The following is a 21,982-nucleotide window of genomic DNA, read 5'->3' on the forward strand; positions in this document are numbered from 1 at the left end:
TGAAGGAAATTATTACTTTTATGAGGCAATAATAATGTGAAATAATATATTACCTTTCACTTTAGATTCTGAGAACAAGGTAAAAACATGAGAATTCTTTTTTTTTTAAAGAGAGAGTGAGAGAGGAGAGAGAGATAGAGAGAGAGAATTTTTAATATTTATTTTTTAGTTCTCGGCGGACACAACATCTTTGTTGGTATGTGGTGCTGAGGATCGAACCCGGGCCGCACGCATGCCAGGCGAGCGCGCTACCGCTTGAGCCACATCCCCAGCCCAAAACATGAGAATTCATTGATGGGGCACTATTCTTTTGTAAATGTAGCTTCTCACATAAGGATGCAGTATAATAAAACTGTCCCCTCAAGTTAATATTCTTTAAACACTTCCTTCTTAACTTGAGGATTTGCCAAATATTTGACTTTTTCCTAGTTACTTTTTCCTAAGCACAACATTTGGTATTTTTTAGGAGGGTTTTTGCTTCTTTGAGGAGTTTCTAGATGTGGTATTATACATTCCAGATTACCACTACATGCTTTAAGGTATGTGCAGAGCTCAATTTTACTGATTTCTCAGGGACTTTTGCATCTTAGGAGTAGATGGCTGAATTACTTGGAATTCTAATCACACCTTTAGGTTGTGCCTATGTCCTTTAAGGGAGAATTGAGCTCCAATTTTGGAGGAAATAAATTACCTTTAAAATTTTACATAAGTTTATTTTACTTATGACAGTATCTCTCAGGAGAATCTCACTAAATGTGATAAATGAACTTCAAGCCTACTAGAAATCACATGTAGACAAACTTTCCACTCTGGCAACACTAATGAGTATCAAAACAATCTTCAACTCTCCTGATATTTGAGCTCTCTTTCTTACCAAATTATGACATTTGATTTGCAATGTATAGATGACAAAATGCAAATAAACAATCAGATTTTTATCAGATGTGGATCTTAATAAATTTAATTTTGAAGATAAATTAAATTTCAAATTGAGTGTGACAAAACATACTATCCTAAATTCTACGTATATGTTCTGACTACAGTAGGAAAGGGGCATTCACTCCCTAGTCTTTCTAGAATCAAAGAACTCCTGGGATAAGGTAGGATTCTTCAATTTGATCTCTGCTGCCACAAAGTGAATTTATTATGTTTCATACAAAGGAATATCTGTCTTACTGCAAGGATTAGCAAGTAGGAGATTCTCAACTGTACTTCAATGTTAATCCATTTGAGGGCTTCTGGTTATTATTTTTTATTTGTCCCCATCTTAAAGCAGGCTTAAGTCATTTTAAGGCAAGTCATGCATAAGTCATTTTTATCACTTTTATAATATGTACTACCGTATATCATCATGCCTAGTTGCCCTTTTAAGGTAGAAATAAGCCTAAAATACAATTCAGTTAAGAAAGGATAGTATTTCCAACACATGTGCTGAATCAATTGAATATTCATATGCAAAACAATGAGCTTCTATCACATCTTTTGCCATATATAATGATTTATTTTAAATGAATCATAGACCTAACTGTGTCACCTAAAATTGTCTATAGATGAGAAAACCTTTGTGTACTGGGATTAGAAGAGTATTTTTTTTATAAGCAACCCTGAAGCATAATGCATCAAAGAAAACTTTGGAATTGGTTTTCAGCAAAATTAAAAATTTCTGCTCTTCAAGACATTGGTAAGAGAAGACAGGCTACATTTGCTAATCACATATTTGACAAAAAATGTATATAGAAACACAGAGAACAGTGAACCAAATAAATTTCTGAAAAATATCTTACAGACACTTAAAAAAGTAGATGGAAATTGGCAAATAAACTCATGATATTATTTGTTTTTGTAGAACTGCAAGTTAAACGTATGATAAAAATGCAAGTTAGAACAATAAAATATTTTAAAAGACCAAACCATACCAATTATTGGTTCAGATGCAAAACAACTGGAATTCTTATACTTTTATGTTTGTAACGTGGTATCAACATTTAGGGAAACAGGAAATTTTTTTATAAAAAAAATTAAACATATTCCTACAAAAATGAATCAGCTGTTGCATTCTTTCTCCCATGAGAAATGAAGCTGTAAGTTGTACAAAGACTTGTGTAGTAATGTTTATACAGGCTTTACATGTGGTAGACAAAAACTGAAAGCAAGTCAGATAAATCCAGGTAGATGGGTAAACACATTGTGGCATATCCATACAGTAGAATACTATTCAGCAATACAAAGAGATCATTAACACACCCAACAGGATGCATGAATCTCAGTGTAATTTTGCTTAGTTAAAGAAGAAGAAATATCTTTCTAGAAAACATAGAAAACCTCTAATTTTGGAAGAAATATTACTGGTTGCCTAGGTATACAGGTGTGAGGTGTTTGTGTGTGTGTGTGTGTGTGTGTGTGTGTGTGTGTGTGTGTTTGTGAAATAGCCTTTTCAAAGAACATAAGAAATCTTGGAGGGCCGGTAATAAACATGTTCCTGTTCTTAATTGTGGTGAGGGTTTCATGGTAAAAACATTTGTCAAAACTTATAGAATTAGATGGTTGAAATATGTGCTATTCATTCTATGTCAAATATTCTATGACATTCTATGTCAAAATTATATCAGCTTGCTTATCTGGTGTTATGGGCCACTAGGCTCTTTCAATGGCCTTCTACTTGGGTAAACATCCCTTAGCTTATTTCTGATACAATTAGAGAATATTAATGGTTTAATGAAAACTAAGTATCTTGGGGCAAAGACTGAGGCTGGGGTAATCTAGCACTTTCTTTATTCCTGACACTTAAGGTCTACCAAATTTTACTGAAGTCACTACCTGACTATTACAGATAAGCTCAGCATTTACCACAATCTTTCTTCCTTTAAAATTTGTTCTTCCATACTATCCCCCCTCCCCTCCCCTCCCCTCCCATCTTCCCTCTCTACCTCCTCTGCTGTTGTTCAATTCTCTCCCCTTTTTTCCCCCCACCCCCTTGCCCCTCATAACCTCTTATAATTTTGTGTATCACTGAAGGTCTCCTACCATTTCCATATGTTTTCCCTTCTCTCTTCCTTTCTCTCCCCCCATTCGTCTTAGTTTACTGTTAGTCTTTTCCTCATGCTCTTCCTTCCTGTTCTATTCTTAGTCTGTATTATGTATTTGGGGAGTTCAAAACCCAATTGAGTCGAATGTATGAAAGATGATATGTCTTGAGCTCTGTAATGTTTTGAACAATCAATAAAAAAAAAAAGAAATTAAAAAAAAATTTGTTCTTCCTCTTGTTTTTCTTGAACACCTTTCTTAATTCTTTCCTGAACACATTTTCTACATCCTTTTACTACCTGGACCTGAAGATATTATCACCTACTTATTGTTTTTATCACTAAGAACCTTACTTTTTCAGCTATAATTATAGAAGTAGCTTTGCATATTTTTCTTTTTTGTTGAACAAACAGCACATTATTTTTGCAGAAAAATTGGAAATACAACGGAGATTATGGAACATAATTTATATTTCATAATTCTATATCCAATTCCTTGAATTTTTCCACTCTTATTGCTGAGTTGTATTAGGGATAGATAATGTATTCTGTGAAGTAGAATTCCTAGAAGTAAAATTCCAATATACTACAACCTATCTCAAATCAAAGTAGCTGTTTATAGATTTTGATGCATTTTGTTCAAAGTCACTGGCCACATTCTTTATGTGTACTCTTAGGACATTTACAAAAATTGACCATGTACCAGGCATGCCTGTAATCCCAACAACTAGGGAGGCAGAGACAGGAGGATCATAAGTTCAAAGCCAGCTTCAGCAATAGCAAAGAGGTGCTAAGCAACTCAGCAAGATCTTGTCTCTAAATAAAATATATAAAAGGGCTGGGGGTGACTCAATGGCCAAGTGCCCCTGGGTTCAATTCCCAGTATCCCCTTTCCAAAAAGAAAAACAACAACAACAACAAAAAAACTGTCATATATTTGGTTTAATATAGATGCAATGTCAGACTATAATGTGATAAATTTAGAGATCAGTTTTAGAAGAAGAAGAATCAAACATGTTCTAAATAATATATTCATCAAATAAACCATAAAGAAGCATATTTAGGATTTAATGAATAGAGGTTTAGATAGAAAATTTAAGGTATGCTTCTAAAGTAATGAGGTGAAAATGTGCTGTTTTAAAACATTTTATAATGAAAGAAAAAAGGATGAAAGTTCATGAGTCAAGCATTCCCCATGCAAACATAGAAAAAGAGACAGGATGTGTCAAAGCAGAAAGAAAAGGTAATAACTCTAAAATATTTGTATATATCGAAGAAATTCATATTAATTGTATTGGTTAACCTGTGTTTAAAAAAGAAGAAAATACATTTGGTAAGTTGTGCATCATACATCGATTATATTGATGAGATCCTCTTTCTTAAGATTTATGTACTTTTATTATTTTATGCTTTTTATATGTCAATGAAAATTTAAAATGTTACATAAAAATATTCCTAAAAAATTTATTACTCATTTACTTTCAGCAAATATTTGAATTTCAGGATGTCATCTGTCCAGGTTAGTGTCCTAGATATTTTGTCCTTTGTTACAATTGTTTTTCACATGGCATTGAAAAATTCTGTTCTTTAGCATTAAATATAGGCTACTATGAGAGGGATTGCTATAATTTTAAAAAATAAGTATTTAATATATCCAGATCAAGGTCTTATAACTGGCTTTATTTGCACTTTTAATCTGTTTTTATTTTTATTATATCTGCTCCAGATCACTTTGGTTAACTATGAAAAAATAATGAAATGTGCTTTTTAAAGAGACTAATTTGTAATACCTACAAAGACAAATCAAATACAATTAAGTTCATATAAATGACACTAAATTATTATAATAAATGGTTCCATGAAATTTATTTTACTATACATTTTGAACAATGTGTCACAAGCTATTCTTTGCTTCTTTTCTTTTTTGGGCCTTAATTTTCAGTTAGTCATTGGCTTACATCTTATCTCCCACCATAATGGCAGAAATTAATGGGATAAAGTGCTCTATTCAAAGACAAATTATCATTTCACTGATCTACTTCAGCAAGTGCAAATTCCCTCAGCACCCATTAAAAAGGTTTAGAACAGTAGAAAAGTGCTAGTTAACTTAAATTGTTTCTTCTTTCTTAGGCTATAAAACATTCATTTACTTCATCTGTTAAACCCTTTTGTAAATACAGTAATTTTGAAGTCTTTTGGTATTGTGAGATACATATTTTGGCATTGTAGCTATTCTGGATTTCTTCCATGGTACTTTAATTTTGTGGCTCAGTGAGCAAAACTAAGAGTTCTCCAGGAGGATTTGTACTTAAAACAGTCAGGGGTGTGCTGCCTGATGAGACAGTCAATCTTTTCCCTTGACGAGGGTGTCCAGTCAGAAAAGACAGTTTGTTTTTGCGTCGAGAAAAGGTTTTAAAGAAAATTACCACCCAAACAGTAAAAAGCAACTTGGGTTTCTGCAATGCCATACAGCATCACAATCTAATGATAAACAGTTTTAGAAGCCATTGACTGTGATGATATAAATAGATATTTATGTTTTCTATGATTAACCTCTCCAATTCAAACAGAGTGTTATGGAATTCCATGCTAGAGTATAAGTTAATAATGAAACATTTTATATTCTGAAAATTTCAAAGTACATTAATGAAGTAAATCTTAATTTTCATGTGCAGATAAGAAGCTGAAGTCTTAAGAAACGTAGCTAATATCCGCAGAGCCATATAAATGGTAAGGGGTATACTTTGGGTTAAAACCCATACCTATAAGATCCACAAACCTTACCAAAACAACAACAACAAATATAAATGGACAACATTTATAATTAAATTAATCAGAAATATTTGTTAGGTGATTACTCTTGTGGGGGTAGCATTTTGACACTGAAGTAAATCAACAGTAAACTGGCTGTGATGGTGGCTTACACCTCTGGCCACGGTGAATTCAGCTACCCATTACAATTTCTTCATTTTGCTCTTACTGTTGCTGTAAACTATTTGTCTCAGATATTCTGTGAGTTATGCTCAGGCTACCTCTTCATATAGGAACTTTTCATGAAGCACAAGATGTAAATTTTTTTAAATAAAAAATGAAATTGTATTAAGAAATAAAGTTATATTATTGAAACAAAAAAAGACACCTACAGCAGAATACAGGTAGCATAAGTAACATAATAATTTTGACTTTTAGGATTTTTAAATATCTGCATATATATTTTCATTTATTGAATTGATTATTTTAATATTTCCTTTATATTTTCGAGCTATTGCCTATAATTTTAGGTACTATGGCTACTGATCATTAGCACTTAGAGTTTGATTTTTATTAGACTCTGCTTCTTTCAGCTTGTAATCAACTGCCCATTTTGGAGGGATCAGTCTCTAGATAGCCAGGTAAAGCGGAGCATTGTCCCAGCACTGACTAACAGGTCTGGAAAAACGCAGCTAATTCCATTCCCAGTGTTCTAGTTTACAGTGTCATCTATCCTTCACAGTTTCTGGTCAATTGACTCTGCTAGCTTTTATTTCTCCCAGTTTCTTATAAAACTGATTTTTCTTTCTTTCCTTGAGTACTTGAAGCATACCCACCCGCATCTCTGGCACACTTGAGTTCTAATTGTGTCTCTCCCAGTTCCTATCAGTTTATTTCAATTGGGTGACTTCTCAAAGCTTTTACCTGACTTTAACGATCTTCCTATCCTAAATATCAGGGTAATCCTCTGCTGGATATTGCTGCCACCAAGAAGAAAAGAATGTGCCACCCAATATACTGTCCCCTTTATCCACTGGCAAAAACCTAACCTGTTTCCACGTCAGTCTTTTCCATTGAATTTGACCAAGACAGTTATAGCTTTTCTGAGGGATTACATTATTCTATCAATTAAAAAGCTAATTTGTAGATCTTTTAATTATTTCAAGAAAATAGCTAAAATTTTACAAAACTAATTTACTCACAGCTGAAAAGAGAGTAGGACTTTGTGATTCATCCGATTTACTTAATTATCCCCCACATCTCCTGATTGTCCATGAGAAAATTTAAAAAAAAAATGTTTAGTAAAGTTTAAAAGTAAAGAGGAGACAATTTTCTGTTTATCTGCCAATTAGAGAACATTCTAATTTGAGGAATATGTCTTAATTATCTAATTAGCAGGTCCTATCCTAAAAAGACTTAGGTATAGAACAAATGGAAATGCTTAACTGAGCAGAAATATAGAGAAGCAGATTGAAAAGTCCCTTAACGTTTCTGAGTATCTGTTTCTTCATCTATAAAAAAAAAATGGCTTGGACAAAATCATCTGTGAAAAATAAAGTTATTTCCATGAAAATAACTTAAAATCTGAAATGTAGGCTCTCTGAGGCAGGTCATTGTAAGACTTTATATTTATTGGAGACATTGTAGGAGAAAGTGCTTATAGAGATTAATATAAATTAACTGGAAAAATGGATATCTACATGTCTTTGACTTTCTCTGTGACTATTATCTATCTCTATACTATATCTGCATCTCTACTTCTATTGAGCAGCAGGTCTTATGCTTATTTAGTGTTCATTTGTTGGAAAATATTTACATCTACTCTGAAGGATACTAAATATATAAGTAATCCCTCTTGTAATATATTTATTTATATGTGGTAATGAGAGGTATAGATTATTCACTTTTAATCCTGTAGTGCTGTCTGAGTAGTTGGGTTGCAAAAGGGATAAATGGTATCAGTGTGTTCATCATGAAATAATATCATTTTCTGGCTAAAAAGAAGATGCTGCTAATATCAGAATGTGGCAGAGTTTTCACAAGTAGAATAGATGAGAAGACATTCCAGAGGGAAATGAATGCTAGAGAAAAGACCCAGAGGCTAAAATGCAAAGGATAAATCCAAAGGAGGGTAAATAATTCAATTTAGCTGCAGTAAAAAATTAATAGCAGAATATGAACCTGAATGTCATATCATATTAAAGGAATGATGAATTTTAGTTTAATTTGGCTACCACTGGGAAGCAATTGGAAGACTGTAATGAAGAGATTATATAATTAACAAAAAAGATAGCAATGGAGATGGGTTGGAAGAGAGGCTGATTAGAGGAGTGCAAAAAAAAAACTGTTTAGATTTTTTTTTTTTCTTAGTGAGTCAAAAGTCAGACTGTTTCTGAAAAGAGAAAGGGGAAATCATTTAGACCAAGTAACTAATTGTATAATAGTGGGCAGGGAAAATAGTATGCTTCTTAAATGACTATTAATAGCACACCTCTGAATGAAATTGCCAGGATGCAATTGTGCAGCAGCAACAACAGATTGTTGAACACGGGAGATTATATTAAAGAGATATTGGCTACAAATAATGTATTTGCAAACAGATTGATATTGAAGAGGTTATTCTTTCTGTTTTTAGTTTATAATTCTATGAACCATAAAAATAAATTCATGTTTAAAAGAGGGAAAACTCAGGTAGGTCACATGACTCAATTCAATCACATAGCTACTCAGGGCAGTCAAAACACACATCCTGTATTAAGTTTGAAGTACAGATTGTATGGACTTCTTTCTTGATGCTTTTGGGAGAAAGATATTGAGAGAATAATACTTTAAGGATTCTGTTGGTTGATATGTGTGTCTTATAATAAAAAAAAGAGAACATAATACTAAGCTAAAAAAGTTTTATTTGCTGATGGATGGCCTATGGTTTGGGAAGAGAGCAATAAGAAATGGCACAGCAGAATGCTGGATAAAGGAGGATATCAGGAAGATGAAGATCTTTCTTTTAGAGACATGTATAAGATAATATTTTCAGAGATATGTCAGGAAGCAGGCAGAATTCTAAAAACAAACAACAACAAAAGGGTCACATAAGTCAAGGGATTTTTTTTGACAAATCCAAAATTCAAATTAGCCTAAGAAAGTAGGGGCATCCTTATTCCTTTGAAAGAGGACAGAAGTGAGGGGGATGAATTTATTGCTATATGAGCTAAGAAAACAAGGGTGCTTTGGCGATAAATGGAGAATGTAGGGATTTTATGAAATAATGAGTAGGATATATGCATTTTTAAGAAGAAAAAAAAAGCCCCAGAAGATTAGATGAGAATTAATAGCATGACTACATAATGATACCAAGCATTGAGTTTCATGATTTTCTAAAATAATAATTAAAATCCAAGAGGCTACCTTTACTCAAAGAATATTCCATATTAAAAAAAAAAAAAGCAATGCTGCCAGATGCAGTGGGCACATGCTTGTAATCCCAGGGCTGAGTAGGCTAAGACTGGAGGATTACAAGTTCAAAACCAGTTTCAGCTACAGAGCAAGACCCTGAGTATATTAGCGAGACTCTGTCTCAAAATGAACAAATAAAAAGGATTGGGAACTAATCTGACATGATGAAGATTTGGGCCTACTTTTTCATCTATTAGGTATAGAATCTCTGGACTAATTCCTAGGTTCTTGATCCACTTTGAGTTGAGTTTTGTGCATAGCGAGAGATAGGAGTTTACTTTCATTTTGCTGCATATGGATTTCCAGTTTTCCCAGCACCATTTGCTGAAGATAGTCATCTTTTCTCCAATATATGTTTTTAGAGTATTTGTCTAGTATGAGGTAACTGTATTTATATAGGATTGTCTCTGTGTCTTCTATTGTATACCATTGGTCTATCAGTCTATTTTGGTGCCAATATCATGTTCTAGTTGTTACTATGGTTTTATAGTATGGTTTAAGGTCTGGTATTGTGATGCCTCCTGTTTCACTCTTCTTGCTAAGAATTGCTTTGGCAATTCTGGATCTCTAATTTTTCAAAATGAATTTCATGATTGCTTTTACTATTTCTATAAGGAATGACATTGGGATTTTAATTGGAATTGCATTGAATCTGCATAGTGCTTTGGGTAGTATGGCCATTATGACAATATTGATTTTGCCTATACAAGAACATGGGAGATCTTTCCATCTTCTAAAATCTTCTTTGGCTTCTTTCCTTAGAGCTCTGGAATTTTTATTATATAGATCTTTCACCTCTTTTATTAAGTTGATTCTAAAGTATCTTATTTTTTTGAGGTTATTGTGAATGGGGTAGTTCCAACTTCATTAACAAGACCCTAAAGCACAAGAAATAAAATCAAGGATCAATAAATGAGTGGGATTCAAACTAAAAACTTCTTTTCAGCAAAAGAAATAATCAACGAGGTGAATAGAGTGCCTAAAGAATGGGAGCAAATTTTTGCCACACATGCGTCAGATAGAGCATTAATCTTCAGGATACATAAAGAACTCGTAAAACTTAACATCAAGAAACCAAACAGCCCAATCAATAAATGGGCTAAGGAGCTGAACAGACATGTCTCAGAAGATTATATGCAATCAATCAACAAACATGAAAAAAAGATCAACATCTCTAGTAATTAGAGAAAAGCAAATCAAGATTTTATCTTACACCAGTCATAATGGCAGTTATTAATAATACATGCATCAATAAATGTTGAGGATGTGGGGGAAAGGGTACACTTATACATTGCTGGTGGGAATGCAAATTGGTGCAACTAATCTGGAAAGAATTATGGATATTTCTTAGAAAACTTGGAATGGAATCACCATTTGACTTAGCTATTCCATTCCTTGTTCTATACACAAAGGACTTAAAAACAGCATACTATAGTAATGCAGCTAGTTCAATTGCAGCACAATTCACAATTGCTAACTGTGGAAGCAACCTTCAATAAATGAATGGATAAAGAAATTGTGGTACATTACTCAGCATTAAAGGAGAATAAAATTATGGCATTTGCAGGTAAATAGATGGAGTTGGAGAAAATCATGCTAAGCACAGTGAACCAATCCCAAAAAAACAGATGCTGAATGTTCTGACAGTGGATGCTAACCCACTGGGGGGTTATGGGGAGAATGGAGAAAATTTGAGCAAAGGGGAGGGAGGAAAGGGGAGTAGGGTTGTGGGGCATGGGAGTAGAAAAGATAGTGGAATGAACGAACATCTTTACCCTATGTACATGATTGACTGCACATGTGGTGAGACCCTACATTGTGTACAACCAGAGAAATGAAAAGTTGTGCTCCATTTGTGTACAATAAATCAAAATGTATTCTGCTATCATGGTATAACTAATTATAACAAATTTAAAAAAAAATTGAAAAGTGGCACTTTGGGAGTCAGCCCACCTCAAGGAAAAAAAAAAAAAGACTGGCGATATTGGTTAAGTGGTAAAGCACCCCTGGATTCAATCCTAGGGAAGGGACAGGGGAGAAAGAAAAGAAAAGAAAAGCAATTCTAAGTTACCTGTAAGTGAAAACTGTATTCAGGTTAAAATTAGTGTCACTTTGCAAAACATAACACATTATTTTCTTAGACACAATAAAAACTCATTTTTCTCTGCTCCTTCCATCAGAACTTTTATAGCTTGACTGAACCCTCAGGTGTTTCCTGTATAGTAGTGTTTTCCAAATTGCCAAGCTGACCTCCCTCAATATTTCATGCACATCTTTACTTCTCTTAGTTAATGATATAAAACAATAGAATGAAAATGATCCACTTATACCTAAAATAAACTATGCCTTTCATGAAATGTGGGCTTTATTCCCCATGAGATGGTAATTATGTATACAACACTGCACAAGAACAAAGAAATGTAAGTTTTACCAAATTGTGAATCACAAAGGAAAAATCACATTATGTTACAGTGGACAAGAAAGGATAGGAGATGAATAGAATTTTGAATCATCTTTAGGGTTTAGAAAGAGAAAACACATAGAATAAAGAATTGTGAGCAAAGTATAAATGGGATGGTTATGTTTCTAATCAATAAATAAACTAATTTGAATGAAAAGTTTTTAAAGTTTTTATAAAATGAATATTTCTGAAAAAATAGGTAGGCATTAGTTTGTATGAGATGAATTTATTTCTAAAGTGAAAACAATAAATCTTAAGCAATGTTTGATGTATTTGTATTAGGGTGTTTAAAAGATTATTACAGGCCCCTTTGGTGGCACACACCTGTAATCTCACAAGTTTGGGAGGTTGAAGTAGGACAATCTCAGGTTCAAAGCTAGCCTCAGCAACTTAGCAAGACCCTGTCTTTAAAAAAATGAAATGAAATAAAAATTAAACAAATAAATAATAAAATTGGGCACCTCAGTTAAGCACCCTTGAGTTTAATCTCTGGGCAGAGAGAAATAAGGGAAGGAAGGAAGGAAGGAAGAGAAAGAAAAAAATGAAAGAGGTAAGGAAGGAAAATACAGGCTGGGAAGAAAATAGTAAAGAGAATTGATGGAGGACATAATGATTCCGATACACATTAAATATCATGGCATGATCAAATAGAACTGAAAGAAAAATAAGATTTAAGAAAGGAAATAATAGTCTACCCACAAACAAAATAATAGATAACATCATGGGGATAATAAAAACAATTTGTATATCTGAATAAATATTCTGATATAAATAGAGTGTAAGGGAAGTTGGTGGAAATGAAGTTGGAAAAGGTAGCCAGATCCAACATGAAATTCATTTTCTTCTTTTAGATTTATGTCTTAATGGATACAAAAAATGATACATAGTAATGGAGTATTATGATATTTTGATACATGCATACATTTTATAATGTTTAAATGAGATTAAGTCTGTTTCCTCATGTATCATTTATTTATAGTAAAACATTCAAAATATTTTCTTATAGCTTTTTGAGATGTACAGCACATTAGTGCTATCTACAGGTACCCTACTGTGCCCATAATAACTTATTGCTCATATCTAACTATAACTTATTCCCCATGAATCAACCTTTTCTCATCCCTTTTCCTCTTCCATACTCTTCCCAGACTTGGTAAATACAGTTCTACTTCAATTTCTATGAGGTTATAAACATTTTTAAATTCCACATATGAGTGAGACCACGTGGCTTTTATATCACATGTCCAGCATTCCCAGGTTTACCATGTGGGGGGCGGGGGCATCCCCAGCCACAGCTTTCACAGCTATGCTGATTCCTACTGTCAACAGAATCTATAGGGTCTTTTATTTGGGTCATGGATTTTGAGACAAAACAAAACAAAACACTGAGGGTGATTGGGAGTTGTTCCTGGTGAGACTTCTTCTTGGCCTTGAGTTCATCTCTATGGGCTTCTGCCCCTGCTATATAGTCCTGGCCGGGCGGCCAAGTGCCTTTACAGGCTCCTGCCCCGATGATGCTTACCCAGTGTTGGTGATGACCCCCTGAGTGTAACTGCCTTCTCGACTAGGTGATACTAGAGATTGGGGGATGCCCCACCTCTAAACTCACCTACTCCATCTTACCATGGGTGGCTCCTTATCCAATCCCTCCCATAGTCCCCTAGGCTGCCTCCTGGCTAACCTAAGGTCTCTCTCACCCAAGACCTAAACCCTCAAAACTTATCCATTTGTACAATCAGATCTGGCCTCAATATCTTTTGGATAACAACTCTGAGTGGCTGGTTAACAGCACTCTAGATCCCAATATCATCAGGGATCTTTTCAATTATTGTGAGTGTTCGGAAAAATGGAAAGAGATATCATACGTTCAGGCCTTGTCCTCTCTACATTCTAAGAGCTCTCTCTGCAACTCTTGCTCTTCTGCACAAGTCCTCTTACCTCTCACTGCCCCTATGCCTGCTTCCAAAGAGACAGAAGATCCTACCCAGGACTTGTCCTCCTTTGATTCAGCAGATGAGCCCCTTGCCATACCACAATTCTATTTGTGATGAAGCCACAACAACAACTGTCCCCTTGGCCCCTCCTCCCTTCTCTCTTCCTGCCACACACTCACAGGCTGTGGCTATCCAATCCACATCTCTGTATCCTCTGTGCAAGGTAGCTGGGGGAGATGGTGTAATCCGAGATCATGTGTCTTTCTCTTTGTCAGATCTTTCGAAGATAGAAAAGCCGCTTGGGTCCTATACTTCAAATCCCACCACATAATCAAAGAGTTTCAATATCTGACCCAATCATATGATTTGACCTTCTACTATGTCCATATGATCTTGTCTAATACCCTCTTGCCAAGTAGCACAGGTGAGTTTGGGAGAAAGCTAAAAATTATGCTGATGAGGTACATCGGACTTCCCTTGCCCATCTGATTGTTACTGAAGCAATCCCTAATTGGGATGCCAATTGGGATTATAATTCACCTGGAAGAGTAAGTAGTAGAAACCAATTCATTACTTGCATCATGGCAGGATTTAGAAAGGGAGCCCATAAAGCTATCAATTATGAAAAGCTCCAGGAAGTTATCCAAGATAAAAATGAAAACCCTTGAGCATTTTTAGATCACCTGACTAAGGCTTTATCAAAAAATCCTAATCTGGACCCTGAGACTTCAGATGGGAGACAACTAGTAATCACAACTTTCTCCCAGAGTTTCTCTGATATTAGGCCAAACTAAGGCACCTCAAGAGGGGACCCCTAATTCTCCAAGCTGAGGTTCTGGGAGTAGACTGTAAGGTATATATTGGGAGGGACAAGAAGACCTGGAAGCAGAAATATCAGATTCTTGCTCAAGCCATCTGTCTAGCCTCAGCATCTGTCTCTGGTTCCACTGGCCTGTGGAAGGGTCCTTGGGACTACCAGGACTCTGTTTTAAATGTGATCAGAGGGGTCACTGGACTCATTCATGCCCCAAGTCTTGCAAGCCTCTGGGCCCTTGTCCTAAATGCCTTCAGGAAGGACACTGGGCCATTGACTGTCTCTGACCCATAGTGGTCCCTGACCATCCAACCTTTCTAGTACCCCTTTCAAACTCTTAGGACTGACTGCAGAAGACTGATGAGACCCAGGTCCCTATCACTTGACCACTAGTATCACTCTGTGGAAACCCAGGCTAACTGTATATTTCAGGTAGGCCTGTCTCCTTCCTCCTAGACACCATACTACATACTCAGTCTGGGAGTTCTGGGGGCCAACTACTCATTTTATGACCTCTATTGTCAGGGTAGAGGGTAAACCTTACCAACCCTTACAGACACCTAGCCTTGTTTACAATTTTGGCTCTTTAATTTTTACCCACTCCTTTTCGGTCATTCTACAGTGCCCTGTTCCCCTTATGGGAAGGTAAATCCTCACAAAATTCGGAGCCATGCTTTTCTTCTCCCCTCATATATGCTTCTGTCCAGACTCGCCTGCTGCTCCCCTGATACTCACCCTTACCTTAGGACCATCTTCTATTTCATCTCCCAGTGCCTTCCCATTACCCACTTCTGAGGTGGACCCTACTGTCCGGGATGTTTCAAGTTCTCCTGTTACCTCACACCAGGAGCCCATTCACATCCGTCTCAAAACCCCCCTCCATTTTCTGGCCCAATCACAATACCTGCTCTCTTGACAAAAACTCTTAGGCTTACAGTCTATCTTTCAAGACCTCTTGCAAAAGGGATTCCTTAGACCTACTCATTTCCCTTATAACACCCCTGTCTTGGCAGTAAGAAAACCTAATGGTTCCTATTGCTTGGTCCAAGACCTCCGTTCCATCAACTCTGTATTTGTTCTAATCCATCCCATGGTAACCAATCCTTATACCCTTCTCTCCACCATTCCTCTGGGACCTCTTACTTCTCAGTACTAGACCTGAAAGATGGCTTCTTCTCTATTCTCTATTCTGATTCTCAAGACATTTTTACCTTTACATGGACAGACCCTGAGTCATATAACTCCGCTCAGCTGACATGGACAGTTCTTCTCCAAGGGTTCTGAGACAGCCCTCATATCTTTGGACAGGCCTTGGCTAAGAACCTAACACTCATACATCCCACTCAGTCTATGGTGCTACAGTATGTTGATGACCTCCTTCTTTGCAGTCCCTCCTTTGAAATTAGTCATCAGGACACCTGTAAACTTCTTAACTTCATTTCTGCCCTTGGTGATAGGATTTCTCCAGCCCAGGTACAGCTTTCCTTGGCAATGGTAACATAGCTAGGCTTCCTCCTGACCCCTACACACAAAGCCATTATGGTTGATAGAAAAGGCCTTATCTCTAATATACAAATGCCCTCCACTAAGGAATAAATTCTCTCCTTTCCAGGTATGGCAGGATTCCTCAGAGCTTGTATCTGATACTTTTTAACACCCACCCCCAACAGGCCCCTGTACTCCTCTCAACTCTCTGCAAAATGGATTGGACCCTACTGGGTCTTTCTTACCCTCGGCAGCCTACCTTGAGGGCATTACATATTGGGTTTGTAACTCCCATTTAAAACAGTTTTCTCCTCCCTTTTATACAGTGACACCCACAGGCCCTCTAATGCTGTGTTTATCCAAGGCCAGAACCTCCAATCTTCCTTTCGTCTCTGAAAACCACAAGAACACTGCAAAACCATGAGTACCATCCTTCTCTTTTTTCATTTTTGCCCTCCTTCCTCATTCTGACAAACCACACAATCCCAGCTTAATTATTTTTTTAATATTTATTTTTTAGTTGTAGTTGGACACAACACCTTTATTTTATTTATTTATTTATCTTTTTATGTGGTGCTGAGAATTGAACCCAGGGCCTTCCACGTGCTAGGAGAACACTCTACCACTGAGCTACTAACCAAGCCTCGTCAGCTTGATTCTTTAGCTGCTGTGGTTCTGTAGAATTGAAGGAGCCTTGATCTTCTTATGGCCAAAAAAAGGTGGACTTTGTATGTACAGGAGGAATGCTATTTTAATGTCAATCAATCTGGTATAGTAAAGGACAGATAAAACAACTCCAACTGGTCTTTGAAAGTTGGAAACAACAGCTCTATTCTGCTGAAGGATGGCAACTATGTAACCCCATTCTCCAGTCAGAACTGACAAATAAAGGCCATCTCTCTATAGAGGAGAGAGGCAAAACAGGTTTGGATTCTGAATTTTATGGGGGCAGGCTCAGGGATCTGAGCCAGGTAGGTTGTAATGCAGGTGGTTAGGAGTTGCTTGGTATGAGAGAGCGGTGAGACTTTCTTAGAAATGCCCTTGGGCCGGAAAGTGAAACTTTTTCCTTAAAATAGTGGCTGTCACTGAAGATGGCCATCCAGATGCTAAGCAAGGACCTGATAGCCTGAAAATATTCAATGGGTCGATAAAAGCCAAATTAAAGACATGGTATCTCTGCCTCCATTTGATTTCCATCATCTTTCCTTAGGATCACCTTGCATATCAGGAACAAGCTGTGATCCAATAAACATCTTGTGATGAGTTGAATCTCTCTGCCAGGCAAGAGGAACTTTCTTATCCGGGATTAGGCCTGCCTGATTAATCCTGAGATAATGATGAACAGACCACACCAAATAAAAGCGTCCATCTATGCAAACCCCTGAACTCTTGTCCTCATCCCCCTTTTTAAAAAACCTTAAAGTCATTGTCAGCTCCTCAAAGAAAGGGCTAAGGACCTGGGACTTCCTATCTTTCTGTGTATCAATACCAATTAAAGTTATTTGATGCTTTTCACCATTACATTTTCTGTTTGATTTTTGCAGTAAGTGGCCAAACCTAATTTATTGGATCCCAAGAATCTGGCCTCTGGATTAGGCCTCTGTAACAATCTTGACTGAATTTCCTTTGGATATAGAGTTAAGAGTGGGATTGCTGGAATTTAAGGAAATTGTATTTTTAGGTTTGAACAAATTCAAGATTATTTTCCATAACAGTCATATTAATTTATATTCCCACAGTACGCAAGGTTTTCTTTTCTTTACACCTTTGCCAAGACTTCTTTAGTCTTTTTAATAATAGATATTCTTTCTGGGGTGAGGTGATGTAATGGGAACTTTGATTTGCATTTTGCCTGAAATGAGGATTCTTAAGTTGTTTTAAGCAGAATAATCAGAAGGTTAAAAATAATTGTTGCTTGTTTGAATGCTCTTAGGGAGTGACAAGAAAAATTTGGGTTTTGTTTGCATTAAAAATCCAGAGAAAAAGCCAGTAGAGCAGATAAACTAAAGCCACAAGGCTCAATCAATATTCTAGAGGATGAAGACAAGAGTATAGGAAGATAAAACATCTGGCAAAGGAAAATAAGAGATTGATGTATAACTTATATTTTTCAGAGATAGAAATCTAGATCCAGAGTTTGGCCATCTGAATAATTAGAGAAATGAAAAGAACTGAAAACCCTACATTCAGAAGATGTTAAGTGATTATGAAACCAGGCAATGAATCAGTATAGCTATTTTTTGTTACCCACCATTATGGCAGCTGAGTAAAAATGGATGTGAACAAAACTTTTAAAAACTGGTGGCATATTTGAGTGGATTTCATAGACCAGAGGCAGATTAATTATTAAAGGGAGTTTTTGGAATGATGGGCTGAAAACTGGAAACAATTATTTAGAAATGTTGGACCTGAAAAAATGGGGTATTGAGAAAACTAGGATCTTCCCAAATAGAAGGATATGAAGAAGGTAACATTATCAGAAATATGCTGGGAAAAGAATAGAGAATTCCAGCAGATGATTATATACACAGAGGAGTTTTCTGACCACACAAAATGAGAAAAGATTGAAAGCTGGGAATCCTTTACCCATTTAAGAACAGCATATTCAAACATTTTGGTAACAACAACACCAACAACAAAAAAATGTGAAGCTTGTGGATTCTCTCTTATCATGCAACTCAGGTAACACCAAACACTACAAAGAATTAATTATTGGGAGCTCTGCAGAGGGAGAGCTAGACTGATTTGGATATTATAGGAAAAGTTAGGCAAGCAGAAGGTGTAAGGATAATTACAAATTTAAATATAGAAGGTTTAATAAGATTTTCTTCTCCTACTTTATTTGAGGGCATTTACTTTAAAACACTTGTAAGTAGTTTATCTTCTCTTTGAAAATGCATGCACATCCTTTTGAAGAGTACAGGAGACTTTTGTCAGCTTCATGACCTGGTAATGTCTTTCTCCTGCACCTGGGAGCTATCTGTTTGAAATGTAAACATCATGGAAATAGCCCTGCTATCTCTCACTTTCTCTGGGTGACTTGCTCCAAGTTGCTCCAAGACTTATTCTTCCCTCTGGATAAACCCAATTAGCCAACACAGATGGTCACTCCCTCAACCAGGTAAGGTCAGATAAACTATGTTTGACAATGTTGCAATCAGGTCTTCTTACTTAAGGACGAGTTATTATTTATTTCAAGATCTTGTATGTGCTGGGTCGTATCTGCTTGGTTACATAAAAGGACAGAATTTCTTTCTGTCTTTACAATCTTTTAGTGAATTGCCTGTGAGGCACATCACATTTTGGTTTAATGCTTATTCAATAATAAAAAGTGTTTTCTCTCTTCACTGTCTTTGTGGAGAGGATTTCTGAGTTAGAAAAAGATTTTTGTTTTAATTATATTTTTCCAATAAAGTTGGGAAAGGGATTGTGTATCTAAGGGACTTTAATATAACTAATGAAAGTCAAATTTCTAATTATAATTTTGGGCCAAGTGTAGGAATCCGGCAAAATTGTCATCTTGGTTTCTTGTCAGCAGTCAGTGATCATGACCCCTGGAGCTTGAGTAAAGCATTAAGTATGGGTGGCTGAAGGAGATGATTCCAAAGTTCATTTTATCCTGGAGAGTCCATCAGGAAAGCCTGATTGAATTCCTTATCCCATTCATTCAACACATTATATACAAAATATTCATAGTTACTTTTGTTGTAATAATATTACCTGGTATACTAACATTTTAGGTGTAATTTATACCAAGGATCTTACTGCTGATATTTTCTGGGTGTTCCAGTAATAAAAAATAGTAGGTACACATTTCAATTTTTATATTTTGTGTATTGATTAAAATCTCTTCCAAATATTCCTCATTCTCACTGACTGTTTGGTCTCTCCTTACAGTTTTTCACCTTTTAGTGTGTGTGTGTGTGGGGGGAATATTTCTTCAAGTCTTTTCATTTCCCACTAATTTGTTGGCTACCAAAAGAGTGATCACATATTTTTTTATATACATAATTCCTTGGAAATTCACACTAGTGATTTTTTTTTTCATTCTGATTAGGGTTTTAGTTTTATTTCTATCATGGTAGTCTCTTTGCCATCATTTACTTTTCTTCAGAGTCTGGCAATGTGCATATTGAGTTTTGATTTGTGTGTGTGTGTGTGTGTGTGTGTGTGTGTGTGTGTGTGCTGGGATTGAACCCAGGGCCTTTTACATGAATGGCAAGCACTCTACCAACTCAGCTATATCCCCAGCCCCTGTGCATGTCAAATTTGAGGCAAATACTTTCTCAGTCTCCAATAAAATACATACAATTTATTAGCTCTTTGCCTTTTGTCCAGAAGCATAGTTTATTTTTATCCTCCATCCTGAATTCTGGTAGTCTGCTCTACAATTCCTGACCAGCTAGGTACTCCAGAAAGCCTGCTTGTTAAAATGAAGATTTCCAACTCTCAGCATCATCTTGCCCAGATAAACCACTATGTAATCTTCATTTGTTATTGGGCTGACTGCAGTAAACAAAGAACCCCTGCTGCACTAGCAACTTTTAAAAATCATCTTAATTGACTCCTTTTGATACTGTACAGCAGCTACATTTCCCAAACTGCTGGAGATACTATAATTACAATGAAAGTAGGATAGCAAACATTGGCCACCAGCACAATGAACACAGTGAATGAAATGTGGGAGGGGCCTTGAATAGCTTTTAGGTTAAGATCTCTTCTCTTAAAGATTTCTTATTCCATTTTCAACCTCGGGTTTAAGAAGGCAAAGAAACAATGGCCTCTTAGTGATTTTAAGATGACCTTTTCTCTCTTCAGTGTGAGAACAGAAAAATTCAGTTCCCTGGAGCTAGAATCAAAGAAACCTGTGGGGGAAAAAAAGCGGTAAAGCCCCCAGGCAGATCAGGCTTTGGACCATTATTTCCAGAAAGAATATAAACAGAAGCCCAGAAATAACATAAAGTCCGATTTCATGAACTATTCATCGCATCTGATTTAATGGGATCATTATAATTAGCATTTGGCATGTGTTAATAACATCTAACACATATAGATGCTTTTAAAAAAATGTTGAGTGAATAATGGTCTATGATTGAGGCTTTGTTAATATTAACTCTTTATCAAGAAAAGCTGGGAAAACACATGGCATTTTTTTATATTAGCAACATGGAAAATGCATGTTTGTAATTCAGGTAGAATTTTACATAGAAGCTCTAATGATTTCTCATGGAAAGCGAATGTTACAAGGAATGCATTTCCAGCATTAGTGTAACAGCGGTCCACTTTATGCTTTGAATATAGCCCTTGCTGCTCTGCCACTATAACTGATGTTTAAAATGGACATGTTTCTTTCTTTTCCTCTCTCCATGCTCCTCTGTAATCTCTTCCTCTCCTTAATCTCAGGGGAAACAGGATTACCTTTCTTCTCCATTTTAGGGAGATTTATATGTCCTTCAGAATACACCCACCGTAGGAATGAAGTAATCCAGACTTGGGGTTGCTACTGGAAGATCTCAGAAATGACTGTCTCCCAAATTAACAGGTGAATTACAACTCCAACAGAGATCGCATGGAATATAGCCTTTGAATCCCCTCTTTAAATGCTCCCTGTTCCTGCTGATGGGCAGAGTTACAGCCCCTAGGACAGGAGTCCCCTGTGTTTCTCCTATGCTAGCAAAGTGATAAGCCTTCTTTTCTTTTTTTCTCAAAACTGTATCCTTGTTATTGGATTTGCACTGGGGACAAGTGAAGCCAAAGACAGGCAGGCAGTATAGATAGATAACCAAAAGAAATGGAGGCCAATTTGGGTCTGGGAAGTTGGAGACTTTCCCTGAGGAATTGAAAAGTTAATGCCTTCAAAGCCCTACCTCCACCCTTATCAAGATAACCTGCCCCTGCTTTAACACTGTTGCTAAGGTAACCTGAACCAGGGATCCTCCTTTCCTACAGGAGTTATAAAAGTTGTTAATTAATGCCCCCTGGGGGCCCCCTTCCTGTGGGGATCACACCACCTTGGCCCCTCCAGCCCTTTTGGCCAAGCACCAAAAGGTGCTTCTCACCT

Source organism: Ictidomys tridecemlineatus, chromosome 8 (assembly GCF_052094955.1).
Source record: "Ictidomys tridecemlineatus isolate mIctTri1 chromosome 8, mIctTri1.hap1, whole genome shotgun sequence".
NCBI lineage: Eukaryota > Metazoa > Chordata > Mammalia > Rodentia > Sciuridae > Ictidomys > Ictidomys tridecemlineatus.